Consider the following 14,422-nt stretch of genomic DNA (forward strand, 5'->3'; position numbering starts at 1 on the left):
TTCACCTGTTTACTCTTTTATACTATTTTTTTATTTATTTTTATTTTCATAAACATTGCAACATTTTCTTGTCACATTTCACCTGTTTACTCTTTTATACTATTTTTTTTTTTTTTTAATTTTCATAAACATTGCAACATTTTCTTGTCACATTTCACCTGTTTACTCTTTTATACTATTTTTTTTTTCATAAACATTGCAACATTTTCTTGTCACATTTCACCTGTTTACTCTTTTATACTATTTTTTAAATCTTTTTTGTTTTCATAAACATTGCAACATTTTCTTGTCACATTTCACCTGTTTACTCTTTTATACTATTTTTTTAATTTTTTTTAATTTTCATAAACATTGCAACATTTTCTTGTCACATTTCGCCTGTTTACTCTTTTATACTATTTTTTTTTCATAAACATTGCAACATTTTCTTGTCACATTTCACCTGTTTACTCTTTTATACTATTTTTAAAAAAAAATTTAATTTTCATAAACATTGCAACTTTTTCTTGTCACATTTCACCTGTTTACTCTTTTATACTATTTTTTTTAATTTTAATTAATTATCATAAACATTGCAACATTTTCCTGTCACATTTCGCCTGTTTACTCTTTTATCCTTTTTTTTTTCATAAACATTGCAACATTTTCTTGTCACATTTCACCTGTTTACTCTTTTATACTATTTTTTTAAATTTTTTTAATTTTCATAAACATTGCAACATTTTCTTGTCACATTTCACCTGTTTACTCTTTTATACTATTTTTTTTTAATTTTTTAAATTTTCATAAACATTGCAACATTTTCTTGTCACATTTCACTTACTCTTTTATACTATTTTTTTAATTTTTTTTTAATTTTCATAAACATTGCAACATTTTCTTGTCACATTTCACCTGTTTACTCTTTTATACTATTTTTTTATTTTTTTTTAATTTTCATAAACATTGCAACATTTTTTTGTCACATTTCACCTGTTTACTCTTTTATACAATTTTTTTTTTTTTTTTTTTTTCATAAACATTGCAACATTTTCTTGTCACATTTCACCTGTTTACTCTTTTATACTATTTTTTTAATGTTTTTATTTTCATAAACATTGCAACATTTTCCTGTCACATTTCACCTGTTTACTCTTTTATACTATTTTTTTCATAAACATTGCAACATTTTCTTGTCACATTTCACCTGTTTACTCTTTTATACTATTTTTTTTTTTTTCATAAACATTGCAACATTTTCTTGTCACATTTCACCTGTTTACTCTTTTATACTATTTTTTTAATTTTTTTTAATTTTCATAAACATTGCAACATTTTCTTGTCACATTTCACCTGTTTACTCTTTTATACTATTTTTTTCATAAACATTGCAACATTTTCTTGTCACATTTCACCTGTTTACTCTTTTATACTATTTTTTAAATCTTTTTTGTTTTCATAAAAATTGCAACATTTTCTTGTCACATTTCACCTGTTTACTCTTTTATACTATTTTTTTTATTTTTTTTTATTTTCATAAACATTGCAACATTTTCTTGTCACATTTCACCTGTTTACTCTTTCATACTATTTTTTTATTTTTTTTTATTTTCATAAACATTGCAACATTTTTTTGTCACATTTCACCTGTTTACTCTTTCATACTATTTTTTTATTTTTTTTATTTTCATAAACATTGCAACATTTTCTTGTCACATTTCACCTGTTTACTCTTTCATACTATTTTTTTATTTTTTTTTATTTTCAAAAACATTGCAACATTTTCTTGTCACATTTCACCTGTTTACTCTTTTATACTATTTTTTTTAATTTTTTTTTTATTTTCATAAACATTGCAACATTTTCTTGTCACATTTCACCTGTTTACTCTTTTATACAATTTTTTTTTTCATAAACATTGCAACATTTTTTGTCACATTTCACCTGTTTACTCTTTCATACTATTTTTTTTATTTATTTTTTTTCATAAACATTGCAACATTTTCTTGTCACTTTTCACCTATTTACTCTTTAATACTATTTTTTTTTCATAAACATTGCAACATTTTCTTGTCACATTTCACCTGTTTACTCTTTTATACTTTAAAAAAAAAATATTTTCATAAACATTGCAACATTTTCTTGTCACATTTCACCTGTTTACTCTTTTATACTATTTTTATTTTCATAAACATTGCAACATTTTCTTGTCACATTTCACCTGTTTACTCTTTTATACTATTTTTTAATTTTTTTTTTATTTTCATAAACATTGCAACATTTTCTTGTCACATTTCACCTGTTTACTTTTTTATACTATTTGTTTTATTATTATTTTTTCATAAACATTGCAACATTTTCTTGTCACATTTCACCTGTTTATTCTTTTATACTATTTTTTTATTTTTTTTATTTTCATAAACATTGCAACATTTTCTTGTCACATTTCACCTGTTTACTCTTTTATACTATTTTTTTTATTTGTTTTGATTTTCATAAACATTGCAACATTTTCTTGGCACATTTCACCAGTTTACTCTTTTATACTATTTTTTTTTTCATAAACATTACAACATTTTCTTGTCACATTTCACCTGTTTACTCTTTTATACTATTTATTAATTTTTTTTCATAAACATTGCAACATTTTCTTGTCACTTTTCACCTGTTTACTCTTTAATACTATTTTTTTTTCATAAACATTGCAACATTTTCTTGTCACATTTCACCTGTTTACTCTTTTATACTATTTTTTTTTCATAAACATTGCAACATTTTCTTGTCACATTTCACCTGTTTACTCTTTTATACTATTTTTATTTTCATAAACATTGCAACATTTTCTTGTCACATTTCACCTGTTTACTTTTTTATACTATTTGTTTTATTATTATTTTTTCATAAACATTGCAACATTTTCTTGTCACATTTCACCTGTTTATTCTTTTATACTATTTTTTTTATTTTTTTTATTTTCATAAACATTGCAACATTTTCTTGTCACATTTCACCTGTTTACTCTTTTATACTATTTTTTTTATTTGTTTTGATTTTCATAAACATTGCAACATTTTCTTGGCACATTTCACCAGTTTACTCTTTTATACTATTTTTTTTTTCATAAACATTACAACATTTTCTTGTCACATTTCACCTGTTTACTCTTTTATACTATTTATTAATTTTTTTTCATAAACATTGCAACATTTTCTTGTCACTTTTCACCTGTTTACTCTTTAATACTATTTTTTTTTCATAAACATTGCAACATTTTCTTGTCACATTTCACCTGTTTACTCTTTTATACTATTTTTTTTTCATAAACATTGCAACATTTTCTTGTCACATTTCACCTGTTTACTCTTTTATACTATTTTTATTTTCATAAACATTGCAACATTTTCTTGTCACATTTCACCTGTTTACTCTTTCATACTATTTTTAAAAAAAATTTTATTTTCATAAAAATTGCAAGATTTTTTTATCACATTTCACCTGTTTACTCTCTTATACTATTTTTTTTTCATAAACATTGCAACATTTTCTTGTCACATTTCACCTGTTTACTCTTTTATACTATTTTTTTTTTTCATAAACATTGCAACATTTTCTTGTCACATTTCACCTGTTTTTACTCTTTTATACTATGTTTTTATTTTTTTTAATTTTCATAAACATTGCAACATTTTCTTGTCACATTTCACCTGTTTACTCTTTTATACTATATATATATTTTTTTTAATTTTCATTTTTTTTAGAATGTGCTTAGGGCCGTTTAAAAAATTACCCGCGGGCCGCACTTTGGACACCCCTGACCTAGACTGTCTTGCCTTGGTGGGGGGTCGAAACTGAAAGTTAACTTGCACACACATTCGTCTCCCTCAGTCTGTCCTAACCTAAATGAGATGCAATGTGCGTGTAATTGCAAGGAAAGAAGACACAGGCTCCATTCATGTTATGTCCTTGATCATAATCTACTGTACATGAGACCAGATCTCGTGGGAAAAAAAAAACCCTCCATCCATACATCCATTTTTCTACCACTTATTCCCTTTTGGGGTCGCGGAGGGCACTGGTGCCTGTCTCAGCTACAATCTGGCGGAAGACGGGGTACACCCTGGACAAGTCGCCACCTCATCGCAGGGCCAACACAGATAGACAACATTCACACACTAGGGCCAATTTAGTGTTGCCAATCAAAAACTGATGTTTTACTGTAAATGCAACAAGCCGGTTACCATCATTGAACTTCTCTGCGCTATTATGGAATTTTATTCTTCCATTCCCACTCTGACCTTTGAAGAAGGAGTGTCTGATGTTTACGAGAAGAAGGCTTGACGTTAACTTCGAGAAGAGCTTGTTTGGTGACATTTGTTCCAAAAAGTATTTTGTGGTCGGGCACATGTTTTGGTCCTGGAGAAACACTTTGCTCAAGTTGCTTCAAAGAAAACTGGGTTTGTTTAATACAATTATACCCAAACATTTAACAAAGCCAAATAAGGCAACAAGAGAAATGTACTTTTTTCTAAAGTAAATCTGTACAGCAGATATATAAGTTTCAATCAAAACATCAGTGAGGTCAAATTAATTGTTATTAATTTACTTTATGCATGCGGATAATAGCCTGTGATAAATCATAATTAATTGAAATGCATATGCATTTGATATTTAGATTTTTTTTACCTATAACTTGCTTTAAAATCATAAATAAAGTTGACAAGCAGATATTGAACTATTTGTTTTTATCTCATAAAAATAGTTTTGCAATACAGTATATAATAGTTATAGACTGTATATATATATATATATATACTGCATATGTATATAAAATATATAAATAAATATATATATGTATTTATACATATATATATATACACACACACACACACACACATATATACAGGGTGTCCATAAAGTCCATCCATCCATTTTTTACTGCTTGTCCCTTTCGGGGTCACTGGAGCCTATCTCAGCTGCATTCAGGTGGTAGTCGGGGTACACCCTGGACAAGTCACCATCTCAAAAATACATAGAATATGCACAAAGAAAAGAAAAAAATATATATATATATATGTATATAAATATATGTATATATATTAGCATGTACAAACGTATATATGTATACATATGTATGTATATATATGTATGTGTATATATATATATCCATCCTTTTTCTACCGCTTTCTCCCTTTGGGTTCGCGGGGGGTGTTGGCGCCTATCTCAGCTACAATCGGTTGGAAGGCGGCGTACACCCTGGACAAGTCACTATCTCAAAAATTTATAGAATATGCTCGAAGAAAAAACTAATTAAAAAAAACGAATAAAAAAAAAATATATGTATAAATTTATTTATTTTTAAATATATGAATATATTTATTTATATATGTATGTGTATATATATATATACATATATGTATGCATGTATATATTTATATATATTTGTATATATATATATATATATATATATATATATATATATATATATATTTCATCCATCCATTTCTACCGTTTTTTTCTCTTCGGGGTCGCACTGGGTACTGGCGCCTATCTCAGCAACAATCAGGCGGAAGGTGGTGTACACCCTGGACAAGGCGTCACATCATTACAGTATCTATATATATATATAAATAAAGTCTGGGTACCTCTTTCATCGAGTTCACCTGACTTGTGCAAAGCGCATCAAATTGGAGATCATGTTGACAATATTATTTATCAACATTATAATTGAATAAAGTTGTTTTCTTTTTTTAAAGTATGCGTTTTTAACCATGTACCAAGACTCTAATGTGATCGTCATTGGTATCGGCCGATCTTTTTTTAATTTTTTTATTTAAATGTTTATTTATACATTTCAACAATTACAAACAGTAAGTCAAACAATATAAAACATTATAAAACATTATGAAAACAGTACAAAACAGCGCCAGGGGGTTGTAAATTCGAAATAAAAATAGAAAACAAAAAATATATATATATATATATATATATATAATAAACAAAGTGCAAAGCCATAGGCTCATTCAGGTATCGGCCGATCTTACCTGATGGCTCGGTATCGGCATGACGAGTTGCATTAAGAGCGGTCTTCCTCTACCGCAGCTGAATTGAAACGCACACGCTCTGCTGTCGCCCCCTGCAGAGCGGAGGGAGTACTGCATGCATACATTCACTCCCCAATGCCGCCTCCTAGTTTATAGACACCTGTGGTGCCATGGCAACGCGTTACTACTCTTGACAAAGGAGAGAGAGAGAGGTAGAGCGAGAGGGGGGGGGAGAGAGAGAGTGACGATGCTTGACTTGCACCGAGCTCGTGGTTCAAAGGCGCGAACTCTCACTTCCTGGTCGCATCTCCATTCGCTGCCGTGAATCAGCCCCGCTCAGGATGTGCCTTCTTTTTCTTTTCTTTTTTCTTTTTTCATTTTACGGATTAATCTCCTGAGAGTGTGTTCGGAGTTTGAAAATAAAGCGAGAGGACACACGCTTGGTCTCAGAAGGTTGACATTAAACAAGCCGGCGTCTCATGAGAAGTTTGGGTGCCGCTGGTTATTCCGGGCTCTTACCTGCCGTCCACGTCTTGGAATCACCACCCGCCAAAGCGTTCTTTCCCACAGGAGGTACGTAACTCGTCCGTTGGCTTTTTTTTTTCTTTCTTCTTTTTTTCGTCTTGCGTACTCTTCTAACAAAAGTTCCTTAAATGTTAGTTAATTGTTAGGTATATTCGAAAGCCGAAATGAAACATTTTTATTTGTTTTTTTATAAACATTGAACGCATCATTTCACATAACACGCAGTTAAGCGCAAATCTGATTTGTTTCACTTTTTACTCAAAACACACATCGTATTTCCTTGAATTCCCGCTTGGGCGTTAATTAATTTAAAACCTCTTCTTACCCCAGCGCTTTCCAAAGGCATGCGGTAAAAGTAAGCACGCACTAATTATTTTATAACCTCTTCACACTCCGGCACTTACCAAAGGTATGCAGTAAAAATTTGAGTGTGATGTAAGCTTGGACCTTAAATCCTACTGAATAGCTCTTAATCTTCTTCCATTTATGCAATTTCAAATTACCGGTATTGAAATCAGCCTCCTCCATTTTGAAAATGATGACAGGTGAAGTTTGACCAGGCGGTAACACTAAGCATGCGCTAATTATTTTGGGAATGGAAGGCAGGCGCAATTCAAGGACATACGGTATTCTGAAAAATGTAGTGAATATATTGTTTTTTAAATTAGGACTGCAACAATCGATTATTTTACTAAACATGTACAAACCCCGTTTAAATATGAGTTGGAGAAATTATGTTAGATGTAAATATAAACGCAATACAATGATTTGCAAATCCTTTTCAACCCATATTCAATTGAATATGCTACAAAGACAACAAATTTGATGTTCAAACTGATAAAAAAAAATATTTTTGCAAATAATCATTAACTTTAGAATTTGATGCTAGCAACACGTGACAAAGAAGTTGGGAAAGGTGGCAATAAATACTGAAAAAGTTGAGGAATGCTCATCAAACACTTATATGGAAAATCCCACAGGTGTGCAGGCTAATTGGGAACAGGTGGGTGCCATGATTGGGTATAAAAACAGCTTCCATGAAATGCTATGTAATTCACAAACAAGGATGGGGCGAGGTACACCCCTTTGTAAGCAAATAGTGGAACAGTTTTAGAACAACATTTCTCAACAAACTATTACAAGGAATTTAGGGATTTTACCATCTACGGTCCGTAAAATCATCAAAAAGTTCAGAGAATCTGGAGAAATCACTGCATGTAAGGAATGATATTACAGACTTACAGTCCCTAGTAGATTTAACATAATAGTGTGAGAGTCCAGTCCATAGTGGATCTAACATAATAGTGAGAGAGTCCAGTCCATAGTGGATCTAACATAATAGTGAGAGTCCAGTCCATAGTGGATTTAACATAATAGTGTGAGAGTCCAGTCCATAGTGGATCTAACATAATAGTGTGAGAGTCCAGTCCATAGTGGATCCAACATAATAGTGTCAGAGTCCAGTCCATAGTGGATCTAACATAATAAGTTGAGAGTCCAGTCCATAGTGGATCTAACATAATAGTGTCAGAGTCCAGTCCATAGTGGCTCTAACATAATTGTGTCAGAGTCCAGTCCATAGTGGATCTAACATAATAGTGTCAGAGTCCAGTCCGTAGTGGATCTAACATAATAGTGTGAGTCCAGTCCATAGTGGATCTAACATAATAGTGTCAGAGTCCAGTCCGTAGTGGATCTAACATAATAGTGTCAGAGTCCAGTCCATAGTGGATCTAACATAATAGTGTCAGAGCCCAGTCCATAGTGGATCTAACATAATAGTGTCTGAGTCCAGTCCATAGTGGATCTAACATAATATTGTGAGAGTCCAGTCCATAGTGGATCTAACATAATAGTGTGAGAGTCCAGTCCATAGTGGATCTAACATAATAGTGAGAGTCCAGTCCATTGTGGATCTAACATAATAGTGTGAGAGTCCAGTCCATAGTGGATCTAACATAATCGTGTCAGAGTCCAGTCCATAGTGGATCTAGCATAATATTGAGTGAGTCCAGTCCATAGTGGATCTAACATAATAGTGTCAGAGTCCAGTCCATAGTGGATCTAACATAATAGTGTCAGAGTCCAGTCCATAGTGGATCTAACATAATAGTGAGAGTCCAGTCCATAGTGGATCTAACATAATAGTGTCAGAGTCCAGTCCGTAGTGGATCTAACATAATAGTGTCAGAGTCCAGTCCATAGTGGATCTAACATAATAGTGTCAGAGCCCAGTCCATAGTGGATCTAACATAATAGTGTCTGAGTCCAGTCCATAGTGGATCTAACATAATAGTGTGAGAGTCCAGTCCATAGTGGATCTAACATAATAGTGTCAGAGTCCAGTCCATAGTGGATCTAACATAGTAGTGTGAGAGTCCAGTCCATAGTGGATCTAACATAATAGTGTGAGAGTCCAGTCCATAGTGGATCTAACATAATAGTGTCAGAGTCCAGTCCATAGTGGATCTAACATAATAGTTTGAGAGTCCAGTCCATAGTGGATCTAACATAATAGTGTCAGAGTCCAGTCCATAGTGGATCTAACATAATAGTGTCAGAGTCCAGTCCATAGTGGATCTAACATAATAGTTTGAGAGTCCAGTCCATAGTGGATCTAACATAATAGTGTCAGAGTCCAGTCCATAGTGGATCTAACATAATAGTGTCAGAGTCCAGTCCATAGTGGATCTAACATAATAGTGTGAGAGTCCAGTCCATAGTGGATCTAACATAATAGTGTCAGAGTCCAGTCCATAGTGGATCTAACATAATAGTGTGAGAGTCCAGTCCATAGTTGATCTAACATAATAGTGAGAGTCCAGTCCATAGTGGATCTAACATAATAGTGAGAGTCCAGTCCATAGTGGATCTAACATAATAGTGTCAGAGTCCAGTCCATAGTGGATCTAACATAATATTGTCAGAGTCCAGTCCATAGTGGATCTAACATAATAGTGTCAGAGTCCAGTCCATAGTGGATCTAACATAATAGTGTCAAAGTGCAGTCCATAGTGGATCTAACATAATAGTGTCAGAGTTCAGTCCATAGTGGATCTAACATAATAGTGTCAGAGTCCAGTCCATAGTGGATCTAACATAATAGTGTCAGAGTCCAGTCCATAGTGGATCTAACATAATAGTGTCAGAGTCCAGTCCATAGTGGATCTAACATAATAGTGTGAGAGTCCAGTCCATAGTTGATCTAACATAATAGTGAGAGTCCAGTCCATAGTGGATCTAACATAATAGTGTCAGAGTTCAGTCCATAGTGGATCTAACATAATAGTGTCAGAGTCCAGTCCATAGTGGATCTAACATAATAGTGTCAGAGTCCAGTCCATAGTGGATCTAACATAATAGTGTCAGAGTCCAGTCCATAGTGGATCTAACATAATAGTTTGAGAGTCCAGTCCATAGTGGATCTAACATAATAGTGTGAGAGTCCAGTCCATAGTGGATCTAGCATAATATTGAGTGAGTCCAGTCCATAGTGGATCTAACATAATAGTGTCAGAGTCCAGTCCATAGTGGATCTAACATAATGGTGTCAGAGTCCAGTCCATTGTGGATCTAACATAATAGTGAGACTCCAGTCCATAGTGGATCTAACATAATAGTGTCAGAGTCCAGTCCATAGTGGATCTAACATAATAGTGTTAGAGTCCAGTCCATAGTGGATCCAACATAATAGTGTCAGAGTCCAGTCCATAGTGGATCTAACATAATAATTTGAGAGTCCAGTCCATAGTGGATCTAACATAATAGTGTCAGAGTCCAGTCCATAGTGGATCTAACATAATAGTGTCAAAGTCCAGTCCATAGTGGATCTAACATAATAGTGTGAGAGTCCAGTCCATAGTGGATCTAACATAATAGTGTCAGAGTCCAGTTCATAGTGGATCTAACATAATAGTGAGAGAGTCCAGTCCATAGTGGATCTAACATAATAGTGTCAGAGTCCAGTCCATAGTGGATCTAACATAATAGTGTCAGAGTCCAGTCCATAGTGGATCTAACATAATAGTGTCAGAGTCCAGTCCATAGTGGATCTATCATAATAGTGTCAGAGTCCAGTCCATAGTGGATCTAACATAATAGTGAGAGTCCAGTCCATAGTGGATCTAACATCATAGTGTCAGAGTCCAGTCCATGGTGGATCTAACATAATAGTGAGAGTCCAGTCCATATTGGATCTAACAAAATAAGTTGAGAGTCCAGTCCATAGTGGATCTAACATAATAGTGTGAGAGTCCAGTCCATAGTTGATCTAACATAATAGTGTCAGAGTCCATTCCATAGTGGGTCTAACATAATAGTGTCAGAGTCCAGTCCATAGTGGATTTAATAGTGAGAGTCCAGTCCATAGTGGATCTAACATAATAGTGTGAGAGTCCAGTCCATAGTGGATCTAACATAATAATGAGAGTCCATTCCATAATGGATCTAACATAATAGTGTGAGAGTCCAGTCCGTAGTGGATCTAACATAATAGTGTGAGAGTCCAATCCATAGTGGATCTAACATAATAGTATCAGAGTCCAGTCCATAGTGGATCTAACATAATAGTGTCAGAGTCCAGTCCATAGTGGATCTAACATAATAGTGTCAGAGTCCAGTCCATAGTGGATCTAACATAATAGTGTCAGAGTCCAGTCCATAGTGGATCTAACATAATAGTGTCAGAGTCCAGTCCATAGTGGATCTAACATAATAGTGTGAGAGTCCAGTCCATAGTGGATCTAACATTATAGTGTTAGAGTCCAGTCCATAGTGGATCTAACATAATAGTGTCAGAGTCCAGTCCATAGTGGATCTAACATAATAGTGTGAGAGTCCAGTCCATAGTGGATCTAACATTATAGTGTTAGAGTCCAGTCCATAGTGGATCTAACATAATAGTGTCAGAGTGCAGTCCATAGTGGATCTAACATAATAGTGTCAGAGTCCAGTCCATGGTGGATCTAACATAATAGTGAGAGAGTCCAGTCCATAGTGGATCTAACATAATAGTGTCAGAGTCCAGTCCATGGTGGATCTAACATAATAGTGAGAGAGTCCAGTCCATAGTGGATCTAACATAATAGTGTCAGAGTCCAGTCCATAGTAGATACGACCGTTTATGTTTACAAAGCCATAAGAGGTGTGGTATATAATGCTCACAACACTTTGGAAAGCTAGTGTCCTTTAAGCAGCCACGAGAAGGTTCCCTTTAACACGTAGATGACACTTTTTCTTCTCCTCACAGCGATGCCTTTTAACAGTAAGGTCACAGATTCAGCAGGGAGTACACTGTGGACTCTCCCCAGAGGTACAATCAACAGTGACGTATGTGCTAAAACTAATTAGTTGTTTAATTGGTGCTGGGATGCAACTTGGAATACCAAACATTGAAATCGATGAAAAAAAATTTAATCGATGCTTGCCAGAACAGCACGGTATTAACATGTAACATGCCTTTTAAAAATAAGTATTGTATTAAAAACAATACGATTTAATGTAGTACAGTCGTCATCGTTTATGGTGGCTAATTGGTTCCAGGTGTGACCGAGTAAACACATAGGATTATTATTAATGAATTGAATAATTTTATAGTCAGAGTGTAAAAAAAGGGTTACAACCTTCTTTATATATATATATATATATATATATACATATATATATATATATATATATATATATATATATATATATATATATATATATATATATATATATATATATATATATATGTGTATGTGTATATATATGTATCTATATCCATCCATCCATCCATTTTCTGCCGCTTATTCCCGTTCGGGGTCGCGGGGGGCGCTGGCGCCTATCTCAGCTACAATCGGGCGGAAGGCGGGGTACACCCTGGACAAGTCGCCATCTCATCGCAGGGCCAACACAGATAGACAGACAACATTCACACTCACATTCACACACTAGGGCCAATTTAGTGTTGCCAATCAACCTATCCCCAGGTGCATGTCTTTGGAAGTGGGAGGAAGCCGGAGTACCCGGAGGGAACCCACGCATTCACGGGGAGAACATGCAAACTCCACACAGAAAGACCCCGAGCCTGGATTTGAACCCAGGACTGCAGGACCTTCGTATTGTGAGGCAGACGCACTAACCCCTCTGCCACCGTTTATGTATGTGTATATATATGTATCTATATATATATATGTATGTATATATATATATATATATATATATGTATGTATATATATATATATATATATACGTATGTATATATATATATATGTATGTATATATATATATATATACGTATGTATATATATGTATATATATATATATATATATATATATATATATATATATGTATATATATATATATATATATATATATATATATATATATATATATATATATATATACCATACTTTTCGGACTATAAGTCGCAGTTTTTTTTCATAGTTTGGCCGGGGGTGTGACTTCTACTCAGGAGCGGCTTATGTGTGAAATTATTAACACATTACCGTAAAATATCAAATAAGATTATTTAGCTCATTCATGTTAGAGACTAGACGTATAAGATTTCATTGTATTTAGCAATTAGGAGTGACAGATTGTTTGGTAAATGTATAGCATGTTCTATATGTTATAGTTATTGAATGACTCTTAGCATAATATGTTAGGTTAACATAGCAGGCACCTTCTCAGTTGGTTATTTATGCCTCATATAACGTACACTTATTCAGCCTGTTGTTCACTATTCTTTATTTATTTTAAATTGCCTTTTAAATTTCTATTCTTGGTGTTATCCATCCATCCATCCATCATCTTCCGCTTATCCGAGGTCGGGTCGCGGGGGCAACAGCTTAAGCAGGGAAACCCAGACTTCCCTCTCTCCAGCCACTTCGTCTAGCTCTTCCCGGGGGATCCCGAGGCGTTCCCAGGCCAGCCGGGAGACATAGTCTTCCCAACGTGTCCTGGGTCTTCCCCGTGGCCTCCTACCAGCTGGACGTGCCCTAAACACCTCCCTAGGGAGGCGTTCGGGTGGCATCCTGACCAGAAGCCCGAACCACCTCATCTGGCTCCTCTCCATGTGGAGGAGCAGCGGCTTTACTTTGAGTTCCTCCCGGATGGCAGAGCTTCTCACCCTATCTCTAAGGGAGAGACCTGGAAACTCATTTCGGCCGCTTGTACCCGTGATCTTATCCTTTCGGTCATGACCCAAAGCTCATGACCATAGGTGAGGATGGGAACGTAGATCGACCGGTAAATTGAGAGCTTTGCCTTCCGGCTCAGCTCCTTCTTCACCACAACGGATCGGTACAACGTCCGCATTACTGAAGACGCCGCACCGATCCGCCTGTCGATCTCCCGATCCACTCTTCCCCCACTCGTGAACAAGACTCCTAGGTACTCGAACTCCTCCACTTGGGGCAGGGTCTCCTCCCCAACCCGGAGATGGCACTCCACCCTTTTCCGGGGGAGAACCATGGACTCGGACTTGGAGGTGCTGATTCTCATTCCGGCCGCTTCACACTCGGCTGCGAACCGATCCAGTGAGAGCTGAAGATCCCGGTCAGATGAAGCCATCAGGACCACATCATCTGCAAAAAGCAGTGACCTAATCCCGTGGCCACCAAACCGGAACCCCTCAACGCCTTGACTGCGCCTAGAAATTCTGTCCATAAAAGTTATGAACAGAATGGGTGACAAAGGACAGCCTTGGCGGAGTCCAACCCTCACTGGAAACGTGTTAAGTGTTAAGTTTTATCAAATAAATGTCCCCAAAAAATGCAACTTATTCTTCAGTGCGACTTATACATGTTTTTTTCCTTCTTTATTATGCATTTTCGGTGGTGCGAATTATTCTCCGGAGCGGTTTATACTCCGAAAAATACGGTATATATATATA

The 14,422-nt window shown here is 34.7% G+C and overlaps 1 protein-coding gene across 1 annotated transcript in view; it reads left to right on the plus strand.

Moving 5' to 3' along the window:
• The first annotated feature begins 6,273 nt into the window (after positions 1 to 6,273).
• Positions 6,274 to 14,422, plus strand: part of slco1c1 (solute carrier organic anion transporter family, member 1C1) — an 84,244-nt gene continuing 76,095 nt past the window's right edge. Inside the window, exon 1 of the mRNA XM_061919216.1 lies at positions 6,274 to 6,593. The gene's annotated coding sequence lies outside the window, so the exon portion shown is untranslated. The remainder of the gene's footprint in view (positions 6,594 to 14,422) is intronic.

Source organism: Nerophis ophidion, linkage group LG13 (assembly GCF_033978795.1).
Source record: "Nerophis ophidion isolate RoL-2023_Sa linkage group LG13, RoL_Noph_v1.0, whole genome shotgun sequence".
Taxonomy (NCBI): domain Eukaryota; kingdom Metazoa; phylum Chordata; class Actinopteri; order Syngnathiformes; family Syngnathidae; genus Nerophis; species Nerophis ophidion.